Source organism: Mus caroli, chromosome 13 (assembly GCF_900094665.2).
Source record: "Mus caroli chromosome 13, CAROLI_EIJ_v1.1, whole genome shotgun sequence".
NCBI classification, from domain to species: domain Eukaryota; kingdom Metazoa; phylum Chordata; class Mammalia; order Rodentia; family Muridae; genus Mus; species Mus caroli.
Genome location: NC_034582.1, coordinates 32,905,666 through 32,930,342, shown reverse-complemented (window position 1 = coordinate 32,930,342; position 24,677 = coordinate 32,905,666). Strand labels below are relative to the sequence as shown.

At 46.6% G+C, this 24,677-nt stretch overlaps 1 long non-coding RNA gene and 1 pseudogene across 3 annotated transcripts in view; one reads left to right on the top strand and one right to left on the bottom strand.

Moving 5' to 3' along the window:
* Positions 1-23,420, top strand: part of LOC115032940 — a 34,750-nt gene extending 11,330 nt beyond the window's left edge. For all 3 annotated transcript variants that reach the window (XR_003838593.1, XR_003838592.1, XR_003838594.1), the window contains exons 3-4: positions 19,252-19,311; positions 23,103-23,420. This is a non-coding gene — a long non-coding RNA (uncharacterized LOC115032940). The remainder of the gene's footprint in view (positions 1-19,251; positions 19,312-23,102) is intronic.
* LOC110308493 lies at positions 1,680-2,044 on the bottom strand (annotated as a pseudogene).
* Positions 23,421-24,677: the final 1,257 nt, after the last annotated feature.

Genomic DNA, 24,677 nt, shown 5'->3' with positions numbered 1-24,677 from the left:
AGATGCACCCCTGTGACTACCATTGGACAAGTGTGTACAAACGAAGAGTAAACCCTGGTGTTTACTGTGGACTATGGCTGACTGGGATGTGTCTAGAACAGGCTAACAGTTGTAGCAGGTGTCCCACCCTGGGGAAGACTGCAGGTAGGAAGTACACCTGTGCACACAGGGCAGAAGAAAGCCCATGGGAGCTGTCTGTACTTCTGTTTCACTCTAAAATGACGTTTTTATAAAAGCCATTAACTAAAACAGCAGACAGGCAGGGTGGCACATGCCTAAAAGGCCAAGGCAAGAGGGTTATTGAGTTCAAGGTGGCAGCCTGGGCTGTGTATTGAGAGTGTGTTTCAAATAAATGCATGCATGCATACATACATACATACATACATACATACATACATACATACATCTCTCCTATTGAACTCCCCACTTTCAAGTGTGGGCTGCAAGGGATAACTTCTAGGAAGTACATGGAGAAAGGGATAGAGGAGGAGTTTCATCATGAAGATGCCTTTTCTAGACAACAGCAGCATCAATAGGGCAAGCCAAGTCAGGACTAGAGTGGCACTTGACCTCAGTGGTCTCCGAACTAAGCACCATCGCCCAGATCCCTTGACATGAGGAGACCATCAACCAAGCCTGGCTTCCGAACAGTCTACAAAACCCCTTAATGCTCCTTAAAGCCGTGAAGGTCATCAAAAACAAGGAGCATCGTCTAAGGAGCTGTCACACCAGGGAGGAGGCTACGGATGTCATCGTAATGTGGTACCCAGAAAGAAGAATGAAACAAACAAACAAACAACCCAAAGAAATAAACAAAGGAAAAAAAAAACAAGTAACAAAAAACTAAGGCTGAAACTTGGGAGCTAAATAAAGCATTCATTGAATAAGAACATCAACAGTGGCTCATGGATCACAACTAACAAAACATCCTAGTCTAAGACATCCATAAAAGGAGGAGGAGCTACGTACTCTCCTCGGTTTCCCTATTAATACAAAACTTCTGAGGAGCATCCTACTAATAAAGTGTGCATTCCTCCAGTCTATGCTGCAATAATGAAATCCCCAAGCCTGGGGATTTTTATACTGAAAAGTTTTCTCTTAGCTTGCTGTTTGGGAGATCCAAAACCCGGGACTGGAGATGACAATGCATCTGCCTCTGGAGAGTGAACTTCCTTGCTGTCTCACACCGTGACAGGCACCGTGCAGGAGGGAAGAGGTCAGATGGCAAGACAAAGTGGGAGACCAGAGCCCCCCTTCTTACTAACAACTTACATTCTCGACAGTTAACTATGCTCCCAGAACTACATGAATCCCTTCCCGGGACGAGATTTATAATGTTCTAATTATTTTGTACTAATTGCCATCACTCGAAGATCATACTGGCCAGCACATCCCAGTATCGCTGTGCACAGTTGTACAAGTTGATAGAAGGGATTAATGTAGTCCTGAGAGCATAGTTAACTGTCGATAATGTAAGTTTTTAGTGAGAAGGGGGGCTCCGGTCTCCCGCTAACATATACACAACCTTGGTTAAAAAATCTATCAACTTGTACACTTTATTTTTAGTTGGAGTATCATCAGTTTAATATAAAAGAAGCCATGGGAATTATTTACATGATGAAATAGTTCACAGTGTCAGTGAAATGGGCAGTTCATGTGACACCATTTCAGTGGTGATTTCAGTCCACCTACTTTCCAAAAATATTGCCATCTGTACATAAGAGATAATCCTCGTCGTCTAGAACAACTTTGGTGCCTCCATATTCTGGGAGAACTTGTTCTCCATACTTCATACTAACTGGTTGAATCCCTTCATTTCTCACCCAATCCCACAGCTTCGACTGTTTCTTGAAACGCCTTTCCTTGAGACTTTTCTGGAAGTGTAATGCCACCTTTGGTTACAGTTTTGGCTACATCCCTTTCAACCAATTCTCTGTCAAAGAGCAGGAGAAACTTTCTGAGAGCCTGCCCAGGAGTTTTCAGAAGGTTACCCATTAGCATCATAGAAGGTGTACGTGACCAGCAGTGTGGTGCTGGAGAGACAGCCAAGAGCTACATCTTCATCTGTAACCAGACAGAGCAACTTCAGCAGTTACTAGATTGAAGAATTTGACTTTGATTTTTTTTTTCAAGTGAAATGTCTGTGATGAGATTTTAACCAACATGCATGCCATAACGATTTTAGTACTTGGTCCCTGGATCCTGGGAGTGTGAAATGGTGGGGAGATGAGGGACAGGTCCCATCTTTTGGAAGTTGAGGTATCTCAAAAGTAATGCTGGGAAACAGCTCCTTAGCACTCTAACCTTCTATACCGCACTGCTTTTTTTCTTTCTTCTTTGAGACAAAGTCTCTCTCTATGTGACCTAGACTGGCTTCAGATTACTATTCTCCTGCCTCAGTCTTCTGACCGCTGGGCTTATGGACACCCGTGCCTGGCAATACTGAAGCCAGATTTACTGAGCAGGCTCAGGTGCTGTCTTCTGCAAATAGGAGTGGGCAGTGTGCGTGGTGCAAAGAGCTCCCTGGACATGGGGTGAGTTCCGTCTCTCCTTTGTCATGTGGCTCCTTTGATCCTGGGTGCGTTTGTAAATATATCTTCCCTGGGGAATCTTAAGAGCCTGTCCCTCCAACCCATGCTAGTGGTTAAACTGTGTAGCGCAACAGCATGCAGTCTTCCAGTGTGGCTGGAGCAGTAGGCTTAAAAGATCATCATCTGGGCTGGGAAGGGTCAGGTGGATAGGAAATGCTGAGCTGAAGAATGCCCTGCAGCTCCTCAGTATAAATAAAACCTCTGCTTTAGAGGACCACCTCCTTTGTACAGATCTTTCCTTCCCAGAGCTCAGTATTTCCCATCAGCCCACCTTACCCATCGCATCCCATGCCAACCCAGGTCACGACATTCCACCCATCACTCCCATAATATTTGCGTCATTTTTAAAACTCTCACCTTGGGGCCTTCTTAGCTGTCCAGCTGAGATGTGAGTGAATGAATCACGACTCCAGACTCTGCCAGCTGATCATTCATCCTTACTTTTCTTTCTCACCCTCCCCTTAAGGCTACCCTTATATAATGTTTTGGATCTATGGCCTATTTGATAGCTACACTCTTGACTTTCTTCCCTCTTCCCTCTTCCTGATTCTTTTAAGACATTTTTTCTCTAAGTTCAAGGGGTGGGTGGTTTCGGGAACTGTCATTTTGTGGCGCAGTCTGACACAATGGGTGGAGTCAGGGGTTGGGGTGGGGCTCCAGGAGAAAAGAGAGCTGGCGCCCTCCAGGGTTGTCAGATCTGGGCTGGCAACCAGAAACCCATGAGTCCCTTTCAAAGGCCCTCCTCTCTCCACACCTGTCTTTCCCCAAGTGCTAACATGTCTCCTGTCACAGTGTGAGTTAGGTGAAGTCATGGTTTTTTGTTTTTTGGTTTTTTTTTTTTTTAATTCCCTCCAGTAATTTCCAGACATTCCAGCCCTCCTCCTGGATGGCTAACTTCCCTTCCCTTAGGATGCTCTTAGATTAAACTAATTCCTACTTTGAAAGGGGATACTAAAAAAGTAAGGAAAACAAAGTGTAAAAGCAAAACAAACCAAAACCAAAACCAACCAACCAACTGAACAAACAAACAAACAAAAATCTGAACGTGGAGCTGGGTGTGGTGGCACACGCCTTTAATCCCAGCATTTGGGAGGCAGAGGCAAGCGGATTTCTGAGTTCGAGGCCAGTCTGGTCTACAAAGTGAGTTCTAGGACAGCCAGGGCTATACAGAGAAACCCTGTCTCGAAAAAAACAATATATATATATATATATATGTATATATATACATATAATAATAAATAAATAAATCTGAACGTAGAGAGCAAGTCCCTGTGGCCATGCGAGCCTTTCTACAGACAGTTAGGGAGAGTTAGAGAATGAGCAAGGACCAAGCCTCCCCATTACGATCCCTTCTTCATTCTTTTACACTCTCCTTCCTTCCTCCCCTCTGTTCCTCTCATTTTCCAGCTGACAGAATTGAACATTTGTTCATTCTGGCAAACTGACTTCTGAGCAAAAGCTCGGAGCAAAGCAATGTGAGATGCCTGGAATCTGGACACGCTTCCATCCAGCCTTTAAATAGGATGAGGGAGAAAGAAGGCTTTCCCTGCTCCTGGCCAGGGTCTGGGGTCTGGGGGGAATCGCTGGTCTCTCCCCTCCTCTGTCTGGCTCCTGGCCGTCTGGAATCCATTGTGTTGGGCCCCGGCACCTGGCAGCTGGCATGAGCCTGCTGTCTGCAGCCGGCACACAAGCCATACAGTTGGGGATTAGATGGAGCATACGCCTAGCCTATAAGATGCTTATGGCCTTTTCCAAGTCCGGGACCGGTCCAGCTCAAGAACAGGGCAATTAGATGAAGTCCCACGCTGGGAGGAAAGCTGTTTCCTAGCGAAGACTCTAATCCCTCCCTCCCTGCAGCCTCTCTTCTGCTCCAGTTTGTCGATTTCCCTCCTTTGCCTTTTATTTTATTGTTTTCTGTTTTTTTTCTTTTTCTTTGCAGTGTATGTTCGGGCATGTTCTTGTGCGTGCACGCACATGTGAAGGACAGACACTGAGGGATTTTCCTCAATCGCTTTTCTACCTTACCATTGGTTCCTTTTCCATGTGTGTGTGTGTGTGCGGCGTGCATGCGTGTGTAGGTATGTTTTTACATGTGCGTGGATGCACATGTACGTGACTGCATGTGCACATGTGTGTATGTGCATTCCAGGTGGAAGCCCGCGATTGAAGTTGGGAGTCATCCTCTAGGGACACTTACTGCACCTTATTCGTTGAGGCAGGCCCTCTCAATCAAACACAGAGCTCATCGATATGGCTAGCAGCTTACCCTGAGGATCCCCAGCTCCTCCTTCAGGGACTAGAATTACAGGTGGGAGGCCACACCAACCCAAATATTTATGGGTTTCTTGCAATGTGAACCATGTTCCTCGTACCATGGAGCCATCTCTCCAGCTTTCCACCTTATTGTATTTATGTATTGAGAGGTGGTCTTGCTTATAGCCATAGCTATATAGGCTCACTCACAATATAGAGCAGTCTGGCTGCAAACTCAGAGATCCACCTGCCTCTGCTTCCTGAGTGCTGGGATTCGAGGTCAGGCCACCATGCTTGCCTTTCACCTTATTTTTTGAGACGAGGTCTCCCATTGAACCTGGAGTTGGGTGGTGTGGATCGGAACTCATGTCCTTGTGTCTGCATCGTAAGCACTTCTTGACTGAGCTAAGTCCCCAGGCCCTGCTCTCATTCCTTCATCTGCTATCTGAACACTCAGTCTCCACTCCTCTCCGGAGCAGTGTGTTCCTTTCCCCCTGACAACGCTCCGCTCTCTACTCATGCCTCTCTCCCCGCTCCTGCAGTCACTTTTCCTTTCTGTGTGGTCACTTTGTGCTACCTGCATTCTTCTTCCCTTGCCTGTCAGCTTAACCGGACTGGAGCTCTCTCTCATGGAGGGAGAAAGCAAGTATCGCAGTTGCAGATCAACACGCACCTTCATATGTGTGGGGGCAGGCAGGGCAGGACTCAAAGAGCCATGGGCACTGCCATTGACTGAGGACAATTCAGACATTATGGTGGTGAGCCCAACCGGTTTCTGTCTAGCTCTGATGTGTTCCTTGCTCTTATATGTTTTAGGGTGGTGGATAAAGTAGCTGTGGGTTTAGGGTGGAAATGTATTCCTGGTTTGATTCAAGCATCTAAAACTAAGGTTCTTCCAGCTTTGACATGCACCCGGGTACCTGCCCAACGCCACCACGGTTTCCAGTGCAGTTTGGGTGGGGCCTGAGAGGATATGCCTGGCAGGTTCCCAGGTGAGGCTGATGTGAATGGCCTGACATTGACCCTGAAGCTAGTCTGAACTCTATCCCAAGTGACAGTTAAACATCTACACCTTGACGCATGTGCAGGGCGGGTGTACATGGACACGCTGAAGTAGCTAAACACTGGCTCATTTCACAAAAGGATTTGCAATTGCCTGTAAAAAACACTGTCTACCAAGGCAAAGTGTTGTGGTGTGAAAGGACTCCAACAAAGGGAACATAAAGATGGGCTTTGACCTAAATCAAAGGACTTCAGTCAGGATAGCTTGCCCTCTTTGCAGAACCATGTGGGCCTCTCTTCCATTTTCTGGCTGACTGCATCTTGTTGGTATTCTGAGTGAAGGACCGCTGAATGTTATTACTTGAATGTGAGAACTGTATTAAAGGGTTGCAGCATTAAGAAGATTGAGAACCACTGTACTAGAAGGGGGAAGGCGTGGATTTTAGCTTGAGCCTGCACTAAGACTTTCTCAGGTAGGTGGGACCAAATGGAACTGTTAGAGAGGTGGCTGAGGAAATGAAGTTCTTAGCTTCTCTTGCCCTGAGATCTCCCAGAGGAGCACAGACCCTAGGAAGAGGCAGATGCAAAAACCAGCCACAGATCAATCTTCAGTGCAGAGCAAAAACATGATGGATGCTGGGAGCTGTAGTTCCACGGGCAGCCAGAAAAGCATTTAGAGGACTATGGATACTTTAAACCCCAATCAAATAAATGGGGGGGGGGGATGGGAAGTAGCAGTGCTTTGCATAAAGCAAGTGTCATTGTGTAAAGCTTGTTTTGGTGTTTATGTTTGAGTGTGTGTGAGAGAGAGACAGAGACAGAGAAAAGACAGACAGATTCTGGATCCTGACTTATAAATGTCAAAAATGCTTAAAAGACCTAGAATGCAAAGAAAAATCAAGCAAATTGAATAATTTGTTGGTTTTGTGAGTTGTAGAGGAAAGAACGAACATTGAGGGTGTCCTGGCTGGTGTCCTGTGTGTCAACTTGACACAAGCTGGAGTTATCACAGAGAAAGGAGCCTCCCTTGAGGGAATGCCTACATGAGATCCAGCTATAAGGCATTTTCTCAATTAGTGATCCCTCAAGGAGTCAGGGCCCAGCCCATTGTGGGTGGAGCCATCCCTAAGCTGGTAGTCCTGGGTTCTATAAGAAAGCAAGCTGAGTAAGCCAGGGAAAGCAATCCAGTAAACAACAGCCCTCCATGGCCTCTGTATTAGCTCCTGCCTCTAAGTTCCTGCCCTGTGTGAGTCCCAGTTCTGACCTCCTTTGGTGATGAACAGCAATGTGGAAGTATAAGCTAAATAAATCCTTTCCTCCCCAACTTGCTGCTGCTGCTGCTTCTTCTTCTTCTTCTTCTTTAAAATTTTTATTTTATTTTATTTTATTTTATTTTATTTTATTTTGAGATAGGGTTTCTCTGTGTGACCCTGGCTGTCCTGGAACTCACTTTGTAGACCAGGCTGGCCTCAAACTCAGAAATCGGCTTGCTTCTGCCTCCCGAGTGCTGGGATTAAAGGCGTGTGCCACCACGCCCGGCTCCCAACTTGCTTCTTGATCATGATGTTTTGTGCAGGAATACAAACCTTGACTAAGACAAACTGGTCCCAGAAATGGAGTATTCATGTGACAGCCTGACCATATTTTGGGGAGGACTGTGGAAAGACTTTGGAACTTTGGGCTAGAAGAGCCATTGGATATTAAGAGCTCTGTGGGATGTTGTGTAGGAGCTTGGAAGATAATGTTGAGAACAGTGAAAACAGTGGAGGGCTGGCTTGTGAAATTTCAGAGGGAAGATTAAAGACTCTTATCATGGCCGTAGCTGTTTTGATTGTGAAGATTCTATAGTTTTGGTTAGCTGGGGCTGAAGAATCAGCTGTGATTAACAAGATACCAGAACTGCTAAAACAAAACCTTTGCATTACTGGGACGATTGATGCTGGTTAGCTGGAGCTAGGAAATTAGCGAAGAGACCAGCATCACTAAGGTGAAATCTTCTGGGAAGTGGAACCCAGAGAAGCTGTGTTCCAGAGTCAGCCACAGTTGTACCTCATGTTGGCAGCCAGACTTGGTAATGTAGAAGAGTTTGGAAACATGAAGGGTTAGCAGCTGATGCTTGACCCTGTGAGAGGCCAGAAGAGGCCATGGGTAAAGGTGTAACCTCAATGGCAGTTGAAGGCCCATGACTGAAGGGGTCATGCAGAGAAGTTGAGGCTTAAGACCATGAAAAGAGCCTATGGGAGGTTATTTGTGAAAGTGCTGTCTAGTTGCAACAGAAGACAGCAGTGTTTTGGAGATACCAGTGCCATGAGATGATCATCAAGAACAGCAGCAGCAGCTGGAGCCTAGAAGACAAGGTGTGTGCTACACAGGGCAGAGCTGGAGAAGTGACCCAAGCTCTTGGAGGAGCCCAAAAGGTCATGAGTGTGTCCCAGACATTGGACGGTAAGAGTCTAATCTTGCTTTTGATTGTGATTGGGCCCTGATATTTTTCCCTCTTGAAGTAGAAGCATTTTAGTGGAGCCCACAGTTAAGAGACTTAGAATTTCAAAAGAGATTGGATATTTTAAAAGGGTTAAAATTTTAATATGTAACAATTTGTAAAGACTGTTGGACTTTTAAAGTTATTTAGATCTTGGGGATGAATAAGAAAGTAAGGGCTAAGGCTTAATAGTGATGTGTTTGTGTGTTAAGTTGAAAGGGGTCAATTGTACTGGCTGGTTTTGTGTGTTAACTTGACACAAGCTGGAGTTATCACAGAGAAAGGAGCCTCCCTTGAGGGAATGCCTACATGAGATCCAGCTATAAGGCATTTTCTCAATTAGTGATCCCTCAAGGGATCAGGGTCCAGCCCGTTGTGGGTGGTGCCATCCCTAGGCTGGTAGTCTTGGGTTCTATAAGAAGCAAGCTGAATAAGGCAGGGAAAGCAACCCAGTAAGCAGCATCCCTCCATGGCCTCTGCATCAGCTCCTGCCTCTAGATTCCTGCCCTGTGTGAGTCCCAGTCCTGACCTCCTTTGGTGATGAACAGCAATGTGGAAGTATAAGCTGAATAAACCCTTTTCCTCCCCAACTTGGTCATGATGTTTTGTGGAGGAATAGAAACCCTGACTTAGACAGTGGATTATTAGCTCAATGGCCTTTTGGAAGCCACATTTTCTACTGTTACCCAGGTCCAGTGGCACTCGTTTAGACCTATCTCATACACTCAAGATACGCCCATTCTCACAGGGCTGCTGGTGGTGAGGGAGTTCTCAAAGATAAAAGAAACAGACTGGGTTCTCTACTCAGAGTTTCAGGTTCCCGTGGGTATTGAGGAAAACAGACAGGAGACAAAGCCAGGTTATGGAGGATGTTCATTACAGAGCAAAAAACCACATTGAAGGGCAAGTTAAGACTTCTTGACAGACAGAAATAACACTGAGTTTCTGATAGCTTGCTTTACGGACAAATTTAATTTAATGGGGGAAGGGGATGGGAAGGTAGGATGCCTGTGTAGCTGTTTCCTCGAAATCTCAACATTCCCTCCTAAGGGAGGATAGAGTCTCTTAAAGCTAAAAGGCCCACAAAACTTACAAGCCTCCTCAAACCCAGTGTTAGAAGATGCACATGGCCTGTCCTCTCCCCGAGGTCGGACAAGCAGTAAACACTTTCTGGGGGTGGGGGTGGGGGTGGGGGAGATTTTCTTCAGTGGCGCTCCCTGCAGGTTGTGCACGGTTCAGCAATGAGGTGTTCTCAGCCCTCACCCATGCTGGGTGGACTATTTAGTGAGGCAGTTCCCTTGAGTCATCTGTCCTTCCATCATAAGCCATTGCCAGGTAATCACAATCGTTCCTTCCTTCACCAAGTTAGACTGGGGTGGAGTTCTTTCTTGGACCTGCCCTGGATGCCCTATCTGAGATGAGGAGACATCTGTTCCCGCCTCTCCAGAGAAAGTCAGGCGGCACAGAGAATTCCACAAGTAGGGCTTACTAAGACTTGCTTCCCTTTCCTGTCCTTAGATGGGTTTCTCAGGGGGCACCAGGCACATAACCGGAACAGGCAATTTTGCTAGACAAACAGCATGGAGAACCGTTCCTATGGAACAAAGGAGAGCTGTGGTGGTCTCGTGGGCCATGGTGGGGTGATATGATACTGCTCCTACTTACATCCGCCTGGAACCACCTTGCAGTTTGCACCCCTTATCCCTCTGTCTATCTAGATACTTGGATAGATACCACAAAATAAAATCGACACCACAAAATAAAATTGACGGGAACAGAAAATAGAAGGAACAAGCAAGCAGCAAGCTGGTTTGGGTGTTTCCTTTCTTTTAGACCCAGCCTAACTCGCCTGGTTCTTTAAAGATATGCTTAGTCAACAGGACAGCTGCCTGCATCTAGCTGCAGAAAACACGAAGCTGAACATCGTGGAATTTTTTTTTAGAGGGGACACTGAACAATCGACTCACAACAACAGGGTCCACTCTCAGATGGATCTGTGTTGCCCTTCAGCCATCAAGTTGCTTTGGGTTTTCCCAGTACCATCATCTGAATGCTCAGAGGTAGCTAGCATTCCAGGGTCAGATCTGGACCATGCAGAAAGCATGCTTTGAGAGTTTACCTCCTGAAGCGTCGCCAGTATCCAGTATCTCTTTTTTTCATGGACTGAGCTGTTCCAAGGTTTTTCATATCAGTTGGAATGTCGTGAATTTCATTTTCATGAAAGATAAATGAAATTGTAAACTGGGTACAAATTTAATCTCCCCCCCCCCCCCCGATATTGAAATTCCTCATTATCTGCCCTTCCCTGTTCTCCCTCCTATTTCTTTTTCCTTTTCTTTTTTTCTTGTAAGAGGCTGTCTGTGATAGAATAACTGGTTTTTCCCGGAATGGCTAATACATAATAAAAAGAACACCATTCACTAATAACAATTTGTTGATTGTTCCCTGAACCCCTGGGAGGTGTGTGGAGACTGAGATTCCTGTTCGCAGCAAAGGGAGTGTGGCTGTGTGATAGGCCTTATGTCAAGGCCAACTAGGAACTCAAAACGGAGGTATGTTGATTCTATAGAAAGCCAGTCTTCTCTCTGCCCTGCCCCCTCCAACTCAGGTGACTATAGAGTCTACCAGCATGTTAGCTCTGCTTATCCAAATATCCTATGCTAGTGTTTGTCCCTAGGCGTCAGGGAGGCCAGGAAATGGAAATGAGACTGCTGGACACCCAGGAGAGCTGATAACTTATAAAGGAAGGAGATGGGGATTGGGGGATTGGGGATTGTAGGAGGTCTGTGGGGGTAGCCAGTGGGGAAGAAACCATGTGTACTGATTAGGAGCGATTAGGAAAAAGAACTCAGCAAGCACCAAGAGGAATTAAAGAAATCAGGAAACTTCTTAAATTAGAAGTGGGATTAGAGAATGTACCAGGGAAGGGAGATTTGATCTCAGAGTATCCTGTGTGCTAAGAGGCTTTCAGGGTTGCTTGAGAGTGGGTTCAAGACCTGCTGCGTATTAGAGTGGCACCAAATCAGGTTTCCCTGAAAGAGCTGTCTCTTGAAATGGGAGTTAAATAAAGGGTCATTTGGCAGCTAACCTGGAACAGTGGTGGTTGTCACTGGCAACACAGCACATCAAGGTGGAAGCAAGAGTTGGTGTACGTACAGACACCTCCCAGCCCAGAAGCAGAGGAGTGTGAGAAGGGGTGAGGTCCCTCAGGGCCAGTTGGTGTCATGTCCTCTATGACCTAAAGACCTCCTGATGGTACAGTGGTGAAATGTCCCCCACAGGCTCCTGAGTTTGAAAAGTTGGTCTCCAGATGGTGGCCCTCTTTTGAAAATCTGTGGAACTTATGGGAAGTAGGACCCCTGGGGCATGGCACCCTCTTCTGTTTTTCTGTTGCTGTGATAAAACAATCAACAAAAACAACTTGGGGAAGGAAGGGTTTCTTTTAGCTCACATAAAGAAAATCTAAGACAGAAACCCAGAGGTAGGAACCAAAGCTTGCTTTCTTATGAAACTCAGGACTTCAAAGTCAAACAGTAGTCATGGCCCTGGAGCCTGGGTGGGGGAGATCAATGGTCATTTTCTCTCTTTACCCAAAAGGCAGTTCACCACATAGAGCCCTGTGTTGCCTGAAAATAGGTTCATGGGGGGCACACTGGGTTGTTAGTGGCCAAAAGGAGAAGCTGATTCTCTCATCTCATGGGGAGAGGATGGAGTGTAGAATGGTTATTTACTGGGAGGATACAGGAGTTGCAGAACTGAAGGAGACAGACCTCAGGCAAGCTTTGACAACCCAGGCAGAAGGAAGCCAGGTCTCTAGAACTTCACTATAGACGTGATTTAACCTGGGCTCCCTCCCACCCCCAACTCAGATATGTATAAGGAACTAGATCAGGTCTACTTCCCAGTTTGTGGGCCCTGTCCTCATAGGTCTGGGCAAAGCACATCTTGCTTTGCTTCTTTTAATTGATCCTCACATCCCTTTTCTTTCCTCCTCAAAGACAACCACTTTACAGGAATTTGATTTATGCCTTTGATTTAAGTCCATACCCATGGATAGAAAGCATGTGTTTGCATTTCACGTTTATACGCTTCTTTTCAGACTATCAAATGTGTCTAAAGTTCCCTCTGTGGTGGTGTGTGGACACTCAGTTCAGTGGCTATGAGTTACCACAGTGTTTATACCCTTGTATGCAGTTATCAACAGTGGTCTTTAGACCCGTTTCCCTAGAGATGGCCACCTTGCTGTGTCTTCAGTTCTAGCTACACAGGTCACTAAAATAACAAACCTCATGTGCATTCCTATTGTTCTGGGTGGGAATTTTCCTATAATAGGAGTCTTTCACCATCACTCTGAGGATGGGGAGGGAAGAGGAATGAGGGCTACTTATCAGGCATGCTTACCCACAGCCCTTCTGTAGATTCTAATGCATTAGACAGAAGTGAGTCCTGGGGTTGGGTAGGTTTAATGTGATGCTTCTTATGATCAAGTGTATGTGGGGGAAGAATTACCTTTCAGTGTCCATACCAGAATCAGAAGCCAGGTTAAGGGTACAGATAGATGGCCTTGGTGACATTAAACACCAAAGCTTACTTTCTGAAAGGGTAGTTTACTTATCTCTTCTCTCTCTCTCTCTCTCTCTCTCTCTCTCTCTCTCTCTCTCTCTCTCTCTCTCTCTCTCTGCCTTGTGGTCCTTTGGTTAGAACCTGAGGGCATCTCACCTTCTAGGCAAGTGCTGCATCACCAAGTCCGTCCTTGGCTCCCCATATTCTCTATCCACTCTTTGTTTTTTAAGTCCAATGTCAAATTGGTTTTCACTTATGGCTATCAGCTCTTTAGAGCTGAGTTCTCCTTCCTTCTTTCTTAGGTAAAGGCTGACAGTTATTTTTAAGTTCTTGTTTCCATTTTATTACGTGACTCCATCCACCAGCACCCATTCTGTTTGTTTTCCTCTGTTTTTATTCCCCACTCTGTGTTCATGATCTCTCAGGACAGCAGTTCTCAGCCTGTGGGACATGTCCCCTTTGGGGGGAGGTCGACAGATCCTTTTACAAGGATTACATATCTGATATCCTGAATATCAGATATTTATATTATGATTCATAACAGTAGCAAAATTTAAAGTAGCAACAATTCAAAAATTTATGAAGTAGCAACAGAAATAAGTTGGGGTCACCAACTACAACATGAACTATATAAAGAGTCACAGCATTAGGAAAATTGGAAACCACTGCCGTAGGCTATCAAGTACCTAGACTATGTCATGAGTCTCAGCAAAGGTCCAGTCTCTCAATCCTCAGACTGTGCCATTCTCAGAACTGAGAGACAAAGTAGGCATGGAATTTGGGGGAGAGTAGAAATGACTAGATGAAGTTGGGGGACCCACCAGGACAAGGAGAACCTCAGATGTCTTGCCTGGGAGGTCCATTTTTTATCTTCCTGAGTTAGGGCAGCCTGATGCTTGAAATGGGGTTCAGGGGTCTTGAAAGACTGATACACAGAGACAGGGAAGTTTATCTATCCTCTGCACTCTTGGGGTCCTGAGAGGGGTTGGGCAGTCAGGCTCTTTCTTTGGGCTTCATTTCCCAGACAGAGGTAGTCTGTGCACATGAGAGCTCTAAAAGTCTGGTGGAGAGCAGAGCGCATGAAGAAGACATTCTCCTTCCTGAGCCCTCCCTCTGGACTCCCTCCTCCTCCCACTCCACTTCTCTTCCTCTAACTGTACAGATTTTTGTATTGTGGTTTGATGCTTGGATCAATGGACGCATTTCACAGTCATCAAGTCAGGGTGAGGGGCAGATTCATCACCTCAAGCTTGTATCATTTCTTTTCAGAGAGGCTTTCGAGATCTTCCCTGCCAGCTACTTTGCACCACACTATGAATTACTGTTGATCATCCTCATTTCCAGCCCATTCCTGCCTTTGGTGTTGCCTCCATATGCAGTCGTCCTCCGAGTTTCCCCACTGATTCCTCAGAGTTCCTACCTGTTTCTTAGCACTTTTAGGCTGACTAAGGGATGGAAGGCAGAGGGCACATAATCTGGCTTCAACCTCCATGATTATTTTTTATACTTACAGGATTAGTCCTTATTTTAAGAGAGAGATTCTTATTTGCTGAGCCAGGGTCACATGACCACCCCTTCACCTTGGTTAGATAGCAAGAAGACCAGGAAGACAATGAGTTGGACCTCCTGGTGGCTTAGGCCGTAGACCCAGCTATTTGAGAAGTTGAGGGAGGAGTGAAAGTTCCAGGCCAGCCTGGGCTACAGAGTGAAATCAGAGCCAGCCAAGGCAGCACAGTGAGAACTTGTCTCAAAATTTAAAACCCAAAATAAAGGGGCCAAGGGATGAATAGTTTAGTGGTTAAGAATGCTTTCTACCCACAGAACTGCAAAAGCTAAAATAAAACTAAGAACCAAAAAGATCTCCCCATACAATGGCTGGGCAGGGCAGGGCAGCTCTTAGCAGTGGTTTTCTAACTGCTCAGTTACAGTCCCATCTCTAGCCCTGGTGCAACTATTCCAGGAAAACAAGAAGGGCTTCCAGCCTTGAGCCTTGCTACGATGACTTGGTTTTTCCATGCCATCACCTTTTAAAAATGGCTAACCACTCCATCACCTGTTCCAGTGGAGGCTTGATGGGGAGGGGGTGTGGGGGGACGGGGGAGGGGCTATCTCGCCCTCTGTCCTGGGGAGCTACAGTGGCTCAGATGTTGTGCAGAGAAAAAGCTTAGGCAGCGTGCACAGTGAATGTGAAACTCACTGCTGGGACCTGCTGGAGCCGCCTGCCTTCCAGCTTGGCTCTTCCCAGAGGGGCTGGCTCTCATCCCATGTAGACAAGACACATGTCTTTAAGAATTGTCTAATTTCAACTTCATCTAGTGTGAGCAGCCAGTGCCACAGTCAATGCTGCTTTTCACTCCCATGCAGTCCCATGAAAAAGAAATGATAGCCTTAGGGGCCTTTGCCGGGCCAAGTCTGGGACCATGACATTTGTATTTTATATCCGTTCATCTCTTTTGTGCGGGGCACATCAACATAGGAACAGAGTCATTTCTTCTGCCCTCTGTCAGAAAAACAAGGGCCCTCTTTGGAGAAATCCTTATGTTCTGTGCTTTTTGGGCTTTGGAAGAAGAGAGTCTCAGATCTCACAGGAGAGGATCCGCAGGTTACCTTCATTAGGTGCCCTTGGCCAGGATCTTGAGGCCTAGTGTGGGTCAGACAGTGAGCTTGATCTTATGGTCTTGGGAAAGGGTCATGACTGGCTCCATGATCTGTGGGAGGATAGCTGTGGGGAACCCTTCTGCAGCCTGTCCCAGGTCTATAAATGACACTGAGACTATCTTGGCAGAGGCACTGAGCAACCAAGAAGAAATATGAGCAGCCATCCATGTTCATTCCACTGAGTAAAAAAAGTAATACAAAGAGAGGCCATGACCGCTCCTGGATATGGTGGAGGAGAAGGTTTATACGAGGGAAAGCATAGCCAGAGGCAGGGACATCTGAGAGAGTCCAGAGTGACATGACCCTAAGCCATGTGTGTTGTGTTAGAAACACGACTCATGTCCAGACAGACCACACCAGGCCAGTACAGTTCTACCTGAGAGAGGTTTACTGTGGGAGGAAAGGGGCAAAAGGGGGCGGCGGAGACAAAGGGGGAAGGAGAAGAGAGAACAAAGGTCAGAAAAGCCTACCTTTTATTTAGGCTGTGATGTAGCTAGCCACTTGAAGGTAGAGGTGGGAGGTGGACCAGGTGGACTCTAGGGATCCATGGTGATTGCCATGGCAACAGATGCATGGGGTCCCTGTCGACTATGGATGACTTATCATCATTGCTGGATTTGGAGATGACTTGAGACCTGACTGTAAAACCAGTTCTTGATGCCAACAATGTGAGGGGAGAGGAAGACGGGTGAGGGGAGAGTCAGACCAAGAGGCCAGGAGGATAAAGGGTAGATGAAAAGCTAAGTAATCAAAATGGTTAGATTATACCATTGGGGAAAGGGCAGCCCAACCCCTGGGCTGGAGAAGTAGGGTAGGGGGCAAAGTATGCCAGTCATACCCTGTAACAGGTAGGGACTGAAGGATGCTGGGAGAACCTAGTGGCCCAGTCCACTTTGATATGCTAAATAAGCACTTTAGTCTTTTGTCCTGGGTTTGAGACCTAACATCCACATCTAAGGATTTGCCCTCCCAAGTTCAGTCAAGCACCAGATGAAAGTATTTTTAAAGGTCACATCAGGACCAAGTGTGTACAGACTTTTCTCCTTGTTCCCAGGGCATTGCAGCTTAATTTGTTATACAACATCTACCTTGTATTGGATACTATAAGTCATCAAGAAGTGTATTAAAGGATACAGGAGGATGCGTGTCAGTTCACTGCAAATAGCATCCCATCTGATATAAGGGCCATGAGCATCTGCTGATTTGGGTATTCTCTTCCAAGGGATATCTGTAGTAAGGAACCCTGGGAACATCTCCGGGCTCTGGGATAATGGGTTGTAAAGACTGTCTAGCATTGGTTGTTTTAATTAACCTTACCAAGTTGGAGCTAGAATTAGGATTGAAGTTAATTAAGAAAGTTGAGTAAGCTGCTTGTCAGACCTCAGGCATCAGGGAAAAAGAATTTGTATCATCTAGAGGTGATATCAAAGGGTACAGGAGGAGATGAGTCAATTCTATGCAAACATCCTCCCAGCCTATATATTTTTGGATGTATATAAACATCCCATCTTATGTATATTTAGAAAAACGTCAGGCTCCCAAGGGGAAGCATCCCTATGGAGGCATTGAACCCAGAGGTAATCACCGTTGCGGATGCTGCATGCTGGGAATATGTATTTCCCTCCTCTTTTATACAGGAAAGAAAAGAAAGCAAGAAGAATAGAATTGAGAAAAACTGTGTTGGTATTGGGCTGGACAGGAGTGCAGATTAAACAAAAGAAATAACCCCGGCAAAGGGAATTTAGGACATTCCCCGAACAGAAAGAAAGACTCGAGAAGAAAGCTGGAAATGAAGAGTCTATCTAAGGTCAATCGTAGTTTAGGGGGACACAGAATCCACTGGCTACTCCAACCCCACTGGATACCATCACAGTGCCACAAATGGTGTCATCATTAGGTCTACCTGTCACTTGATACAAACCTAGAGTCACAAAGGAAAAGGGAACCTCAGCTGAAGAAATGAACTGATCAGTCTGACCTGTGGCAAGTCTCTGAGGCATTTTCTTGATTGCTAGTTGATGTAGGGGAGTCCAGCCCACTGTGGGCAGGGCCATCCCTATGCGAGTGAACCTGGGCTGTATAAGAAACATAGCTGAGCAAGCTAGGTGAAGCAATCCAGTAAGCAGAGTCCTCTGTGGTCAGTTCTTGCCTCCAGGTTTTCGCCTTGGCCTCTCTCAGAGATGAACTCTTATGATCTGTAAGCTAACATAAACTCTTTCCTCTTCAAGTTGGTCTTGCCTGGGGTTTTATCACAACAATAAGAATCAAACGAATACAGGTAAAGCTAATCAGCTGCTGTGCTTTGCTTTTGTGTCATGTACCATGACCTAATGTCCATCATATTGGCCCAGACATCTTTGCTCAGTCTGGACTATGAGGCAGTGGTCACCTGGGTACTCTAGGGGAAATAGATAAGACCCACAGAAAATAGCAGATCCCTCACATATGGCAAAGGATTTCAGAATCTGAGCCATCAAAAGCCTTCTTCAGGAAGTCATCTAGATCTGCTTCATTTGCAATGACAAGTGGCCCACCCTGATATCCTTGTGACTCTGTTGAGAGCATCCATGTCCAGGGTATCTCAAAGTTTCTCTCCTTTTCCTGATACTAATCCCACCGTGCCCACAGCTCTGGAATCTTTAGCTCTTTTGTCATCTCTCCCTGTCTTCTAAGTTTCAAACTGTCGTGTTTGATCTATTAGATGACCCTTACACTACTGAACCATTATCATGTGTGATCTTTCTGTGTGTGTGTGTGTGTCTGTGTGTCTGTGTGTGTACGCGCACACGAGCATATGTACGTGCAGTTACATGCTGGTGTCTCCATTGCAGTGGCCAGAGGTCAATGTTACTTTCCTGAATCCAAAAGCCATTGTCTTTTAGAAGATTAAATATGTGGGCATCTGAGCTGGGTAGCCTGGGCTACAAGATCAGGAAGAGCCAGGAATGATGGTACAACCCACTGATCTCAGCAAGTGGGAGATTAAGGAGGAAGAACTGTTGCAGTCCAAGCCAACCAGGACAAGATGCTGAATGTCAACCAGCTTGGACAGCACAATAAGACCTTGCTTCTCACTCCCTCTCTTGTTTCACAAGGTCCAGTGCATCTGCCTACTAACTGTGTAGTCTTTATACATTACAGTCTTTCTGTGACTTAGTCTTATCATCTGTAAAATGGGGAGAGCTTACCTACCAGGACTATCATAAGGATTAAATGAGTTACCACATGGTGCTAATTCCTGGCTCACAGGAAGTACTCAACAATTGCCAGTTTTCATTGACTACCATCATTTTCCTAGTTTCTTTTGTCAGTTCTTGATTGTATGTGCTGGAAAGTTCTACAGCATACTCGAGTACATTTTATTCTCTTTCTCTTATCTGTTCCAGAGTCTGTTGATTTGGTTTCTCACCCATTTTTTTCTCCCCTTTTCAGTCCTCTCTCTCCAGACTCACTGCCTCAGCCTTAGTTTTGGCCCCATCATCCCTCATGTGTGTGACAGAAGCCACCCTCTAACTGGTTTGTCAGCTTCCACATACTTCTGGGTAATAAAAAGCCATAAAATTATCTCCTGCGATCATCAAACAGTTAACATTGTCGAGTCTTTAATAGTAAACTGGGAGATGCTCTAGTAACTTTCCGTGGTTTGCTGATGAGTTGTTGCACCTACCTCCGAACAGACACTTTTATCTTCTGCTTTTGCAGGTGGGGGAAGCAGAGCACAGAGTACAGATGGCTAGAGCCCGCACAGCAATAAATGCTCAGGTGAGATTTGAACCAAGGCTTCCCCAAAGCACACATCTGTTCATGGTGACCGCTCCACGCATGTGGTTACCACAACAGCTGTCCAGTTTTACAAATGGGAAAGTTTATAATTTTGATTTCAGTGAACTTTCTCGTTGGTTCTGGGGAGGCAACCAACGGTCTCATGGATGCTAAGCATGCGCTCTGCCGCTGAGCCACAACCCCAGCCCCCCCAGCTTTTTCAAACTAAAACTGTGGAATAATTTGAGCTTGGTTGCTATAAAATGGATGGATTAATATTGTCCTCTGTTTTTATGGATTATTTTACCATATGCTTATGAGTGTTTTGTTTGCATGTATGTATGTGTGTACACCCTGTGAGTGCCTGTGGAGGCCAGAGATAGGCATCAGATCTCCTGGAGTTGGAGTTACAGATGGCTGTGGGCTGCCATGTGGGTACTGGGAACAAAGCCTTTAAGAGCAGCAAATGCCCTTAACTACTGTATCATCTCCCTAACTCCTAGCCATTTTTTTCCTTGAAACCTTTGGAGTTCACTACTCAGTACTATAAATGCGATGTTTGTATGGTACTTTGTTTTCATTAAAATACTTTAAATTTTCCAGCTGTTTTATTTTTTTCTAGCTTTCAGGCATAAATAGGATTTCTATAACTCAATGTATGTATATTAGATATGTGTGTTTAATAGTGTATGTTTAATATGCATTTGATTTTTTTCTCTTTCTAACCCCCCCATTTCAAACTCATCATCATGTTTAGCATTATTTTTATCTTGCCTGTTTTTGTTACTGTGTCGTTGTTGTTGTTATTATGATTATATTATTGGTGGTGGTGGTAGAAGTACTTGAGACAGGATCTTGGTATGTAATGCAATCTGGCCTTGAACTTCAAATCCTCCTGCCTCAGTCTTCCCAGTGATCCACTGCAAGTGTGTGCCACCACACCCATCTCTGGTTGGCTTGCTTTTCCTTTCTTGGTTTCCCAGCCTTTCCTTTCTGTCTCTTTTTCCAGAGTAGACTCACTCATATGGCACAACAATGCAGACTTACCCACATTTCAGAATTACCCACAATGCAGTTTGTGCTCGTTTCCATGTTATCCCTCTTGGTGAGTGTTGTGCGTCTTTTTTTTTTTTTTTTTTAATTTGATGGGAGAGAGCATAGAAAGGTAGGTAGGTAGGTAGATAGATAGATAGATAGATAGATAGATAGATAGATAGATAGATACAAAGATAGATAGATACATAGATACATAAGTAGATAGATACATAGCTACTTAGATAGATAGCTTTGGGGTAGCTCAGCACCTAGCCCAGCACCTGTTGCTAGGCAGCTGTTGGGCAGAGCCTAGCAGGATCATCTGTAAGGCAATAGTGGAGGACCTCATTTGTGGGCTTCATCTCTACTTCTGTATTAATGTCTCAGTGGCCTGATGGCTGCAGGCCTTTCTTCCTTTCTCTTTTCCTTCCTTTCTTCATTATTCCCTTTGCCTTCTGGAATCCAATCTGTTCTCCATGAAGGATCTGTGGGAAGCAGAGTTTGGAACCCAGTGTCTTGTCCTTCACTTTGGGGACAGAAATAGGATGCTCCAATTGGGTAAAGCCAGCCACACAGTGCATCCTGACCCCACCCCTGCACGCGCACACACCCCAGCAGCTACGAGGCAGGGCTCATTTTAGGGGGACCTAGGGACTTCTCATTGCAATTCTCCATTCACCTCTTCCCAAGGGCTGACAGCTACTTGCAGGGAATGTTGGGAAAAATTCAAGTGACAGGTTATGCAAGGGCTGGTAACTACCTGATGGATGAAAGACTCTGTGTGTGTGTGTGTGTGTGTGTGTGTGTGTGTGTGTGTGTGAGACGAAAGACTGTGTATGTGTGTGTGAGGGGGGGTGTTTGAACAGTCCAGGAGAGGGTACTTTGCAGGCAAGGTGCAAGTGCTGTGAGTTACAACATAAAGGGGCCTTGTTACGCCATGGTGGTGGGGGCAGAAATCAGTGTAAGCTACTTGTCCCTGGAGCTCTGCCAAAAGGCTTCATTGCCTGACCTCTAAACCCTTTGAAGTCCGAATGTCCTGCCCCCCCATCACAGTTATAAACAGCGAGGCTCCAGGGCCAGCGCCTTCCCAGCCACACCTGCTAGTATACAGATCTCTGTCCCCAGGAGGCAGCTTCCTGTACCTTGTACTGCCCAGCAGCTGCTTTGGGGGTCTAGCGTCAGGAGTGGTTAGCACATGTGTGTTACAGGAGTCCACAGTTATCCAGGGTGGAAGCTAAAATCTGGGGAGTACATGGGGAAGATAGGATGCCCCAAAGTTGCATCCTGTTGCTGTCTTTCTCTCTGCCTCTGGAACACTTACTGAAGGTTGGATTCATTGGCTCTCTCACCGCACACCTGCCTTGGTGATCTGAGTTATTCTGGGATATGGAGTAACTGCAGGGGCCCTCTGCTTTGTCTGAACAGTTAACAGATCCCAGCTCTTCTTCAGCGTCAACAAGGTTTCTCATGTGCGCCAAGGGTAGCAATGTCCCTGCCTTATCAGCCTAGCAACGAGAAGGCCAGTTTCCAGGAAAGCGGCCACCTGATCCAGCCTGGTGAAACCCATTCGCAGCCCAGACACTGCTCTGGCCTTCACATCCCAGCACTCAACAGCAGGGCCACATGACAACGTTTTCAGTTGGCTAGCCCTCCTTCTCCCCGGCAGCCAGGCTGTGGTTTGTGAATGGTAGAAATGCCTTGAGCCTTTGAATATCCCTCTAACCCTACATTGGTTAAGGACAGCAAAGCAGCAGCTTGTGGGGCCTGGGCTAGCTGGGTGGGCCCAGAAATGTCCCTCCCTCCCTGCTAAGCTCCCTGTCTTGTGAACCCAGTGGGAAACAAAGGCTGTGATGCTGACAGGCTATTGTTAGGTACTTCCCACCCTGGCTGTGGCCTTTGATTAAACAGGGGTGATGGTGATGTTTGGGGTGTACTTTGGAGAGCCTTGAATAATCTGGTTGTTGTTTGATTTGAAGAGTCTCTTTTTATAACCATATATGCCTTCCCCCTAGAGAACCAATAAATAATGTGGCTATTCTGGCAGGGCTGTCTTTCCATAGCTGCCCCAGGGAGTCTCTGGCCCCCCACCAGTGGCTTCTCCTGTTTCAATTTCCATGTCCTCTGGCTTCTGTAACCCAAGGAGCCCCTGAGCTTGGGAACAGCTGACAGCCAGACAGCTCCTAGTGGTGGTACCTGGGGAAGGAAGGGGTGGATGGGCACTGACTTGCCAGCTTGCTCTGGGGCACTCTGTCCCTAGCTACTATGAGTCATTTGAAAGGTGAGCAAGAATGTGCCCTGGGTGAACATAGGGGAGGGGGTATCTTTGGTGCCAAACCCAGGGAACAGAGCAGGGCCCTGTGGGCAAGGATGGGGTGGATATGAGCCCTGTTCAGAGGAGAATCACAGACAGCCCTGTTGTCTCTACAGATCATTACCTCAGAAGGAAGCTGGCCTTGTCTCCAGTGGGCATCACCCTAAAATCAGAGGCCATTGAAATGGATTTGGAAGCTACTGCTTTGCATAAAGGGGCACTGCGCTGGTTCAGAGGGCACCGTGTTGAGATCGGGGTGTCTCATTTCATGGCAGGCAGTTTGTGTTGTGTTGCCTGCCGGGTGTCTCATTGCATGCAGTAGGTGCAGGAGGCATCACATACTGTGTTTAGGCAGACACATGGCTAGACTGCTTACACAGTTATTACAGAGAGTTTGTGGAACCTCTTGAGTTACCTACTAAGCCCAAACTTTCTATTTTTCCAGACGAGGAACCTAAAGCCAGAGGAGAAGCAGAAGTGAAGCTTGAGACTGTCTTCTTCCATATTCTCAGGGTGCGCAGCTTCACACCCCTGCAGCTCCACACTGTCCCTGGAGTGGGGGATGGGCAGGGCGAGCATGTGCTGGGACAGGGCATGAGGGTGATGAGGAGCCTTAAAGTCCAGGAACTCTACCTCTCCAGCTCAGTCTCAGTTCCCCCCACCCTCTTGCCCTATTTACCATGCACTCATACAACATCTCTCTGGTCCCTTCCAACACTATTGGCTTATCCTTCGGGCCAGTGTAAAACCTTCACTGACTTTTACCGAGACAGGAGAGGGGGTGTGAGGGAGGGGGAGGGGGAAGGAGAGATGCTAGTTTCAGTTAGTGACTGGAAAGAACGCCACAGCCATGCCCCTGCATCCAGCTGTTGTTTTATTACTGTGTGCTTGGATAGAAGGAGCCAACCATGTCACCAGGGAGTGCCTGGTGGTGCTGACGCTCCTGGCACAGTGAGGCTGTAGCCAAGAAGTCGTCAGGCTCTGATTTATCCCATTGCCAAGTGCTGGATGGAAAGTTCTGAGAACAGTGCTGGTAGAAACGACAGCAGGCACGAAAGCAGAGCCCTGGCTCTGAGGGGCGTCTTCCCTCAGAGCTCCGGAATGACATGCATCTGTTTATCTCCTGCCTTGCCAGCCCACCAAAGCTACCCACCCTTGCCCCCTCCCCCCCCCATGACCTCAGCATGCCATGGCATTTAATAGATGTTAAAAAATAGTAACATCGGAGCCTGTGACTCTGATGCTACTGTCACAAAGGTTCCTTCTTAGTGAGGCCTGATTGGCTGAGCCAGAGACTTTAGAGAGAGAGACCAAGCCAGGTGTGGGTTAGCCCTGTATTCTCTGCCCCACCCCCCCACCCCAGATGCTGAGGTCACAGTGAAAGGGATGAGGCTGGGGTGTTTGGACACACATGTCTAGGATATTTGCCCTTTTTCAAAACAGGAGAATGGTTCTGGATGCCCCATTTTCTTGTCTTGTGAGCAAGGCAGGCTCTCTCGGTCTAGACCGTAGATATGTCTGTCCTCTGGGGGGAGGGGGTAGAGGCTGTAGAGCACATGGCTCGGGGCAGTGGGTAGGGTTCTGTCACCCTCTCTTCTTTGCAGGATGAGTTCTATGGTTGTTCAGCTCAGACTTCCCAGACTGGTGGTGAGTGTGGAGGGACTGGGGCTTTCCTGCCTGTCTGCGCTGTGGCCTTTTTTCTCTTCCTTCTTGTGGGGATGGTGGAGTGGGGGAGGTGGTGTGAGAAGCAAAGAAAAAAAAATGACCCAGGCTTGTCTTTACCCACAGGCCTGCATAGAGGCCCTCAGCAAAGGGCATCTGCTGTCATCTTTCCTCTTGACTGGAATCTCCCGATGTTCTGATAGTTAGGGGTGGAAGACAAGTTTCCTGTGCCTCATTTTACCTCGGCTCTACACCTGAATGGTAATTTGCTTTGGAAAGGTCCAGGAAGCAGCCCCTGGTCAATGGCTATAGGTCAACACGACCTGGCATTTCCAGCCCTCAGGGCTGATTCCCATAG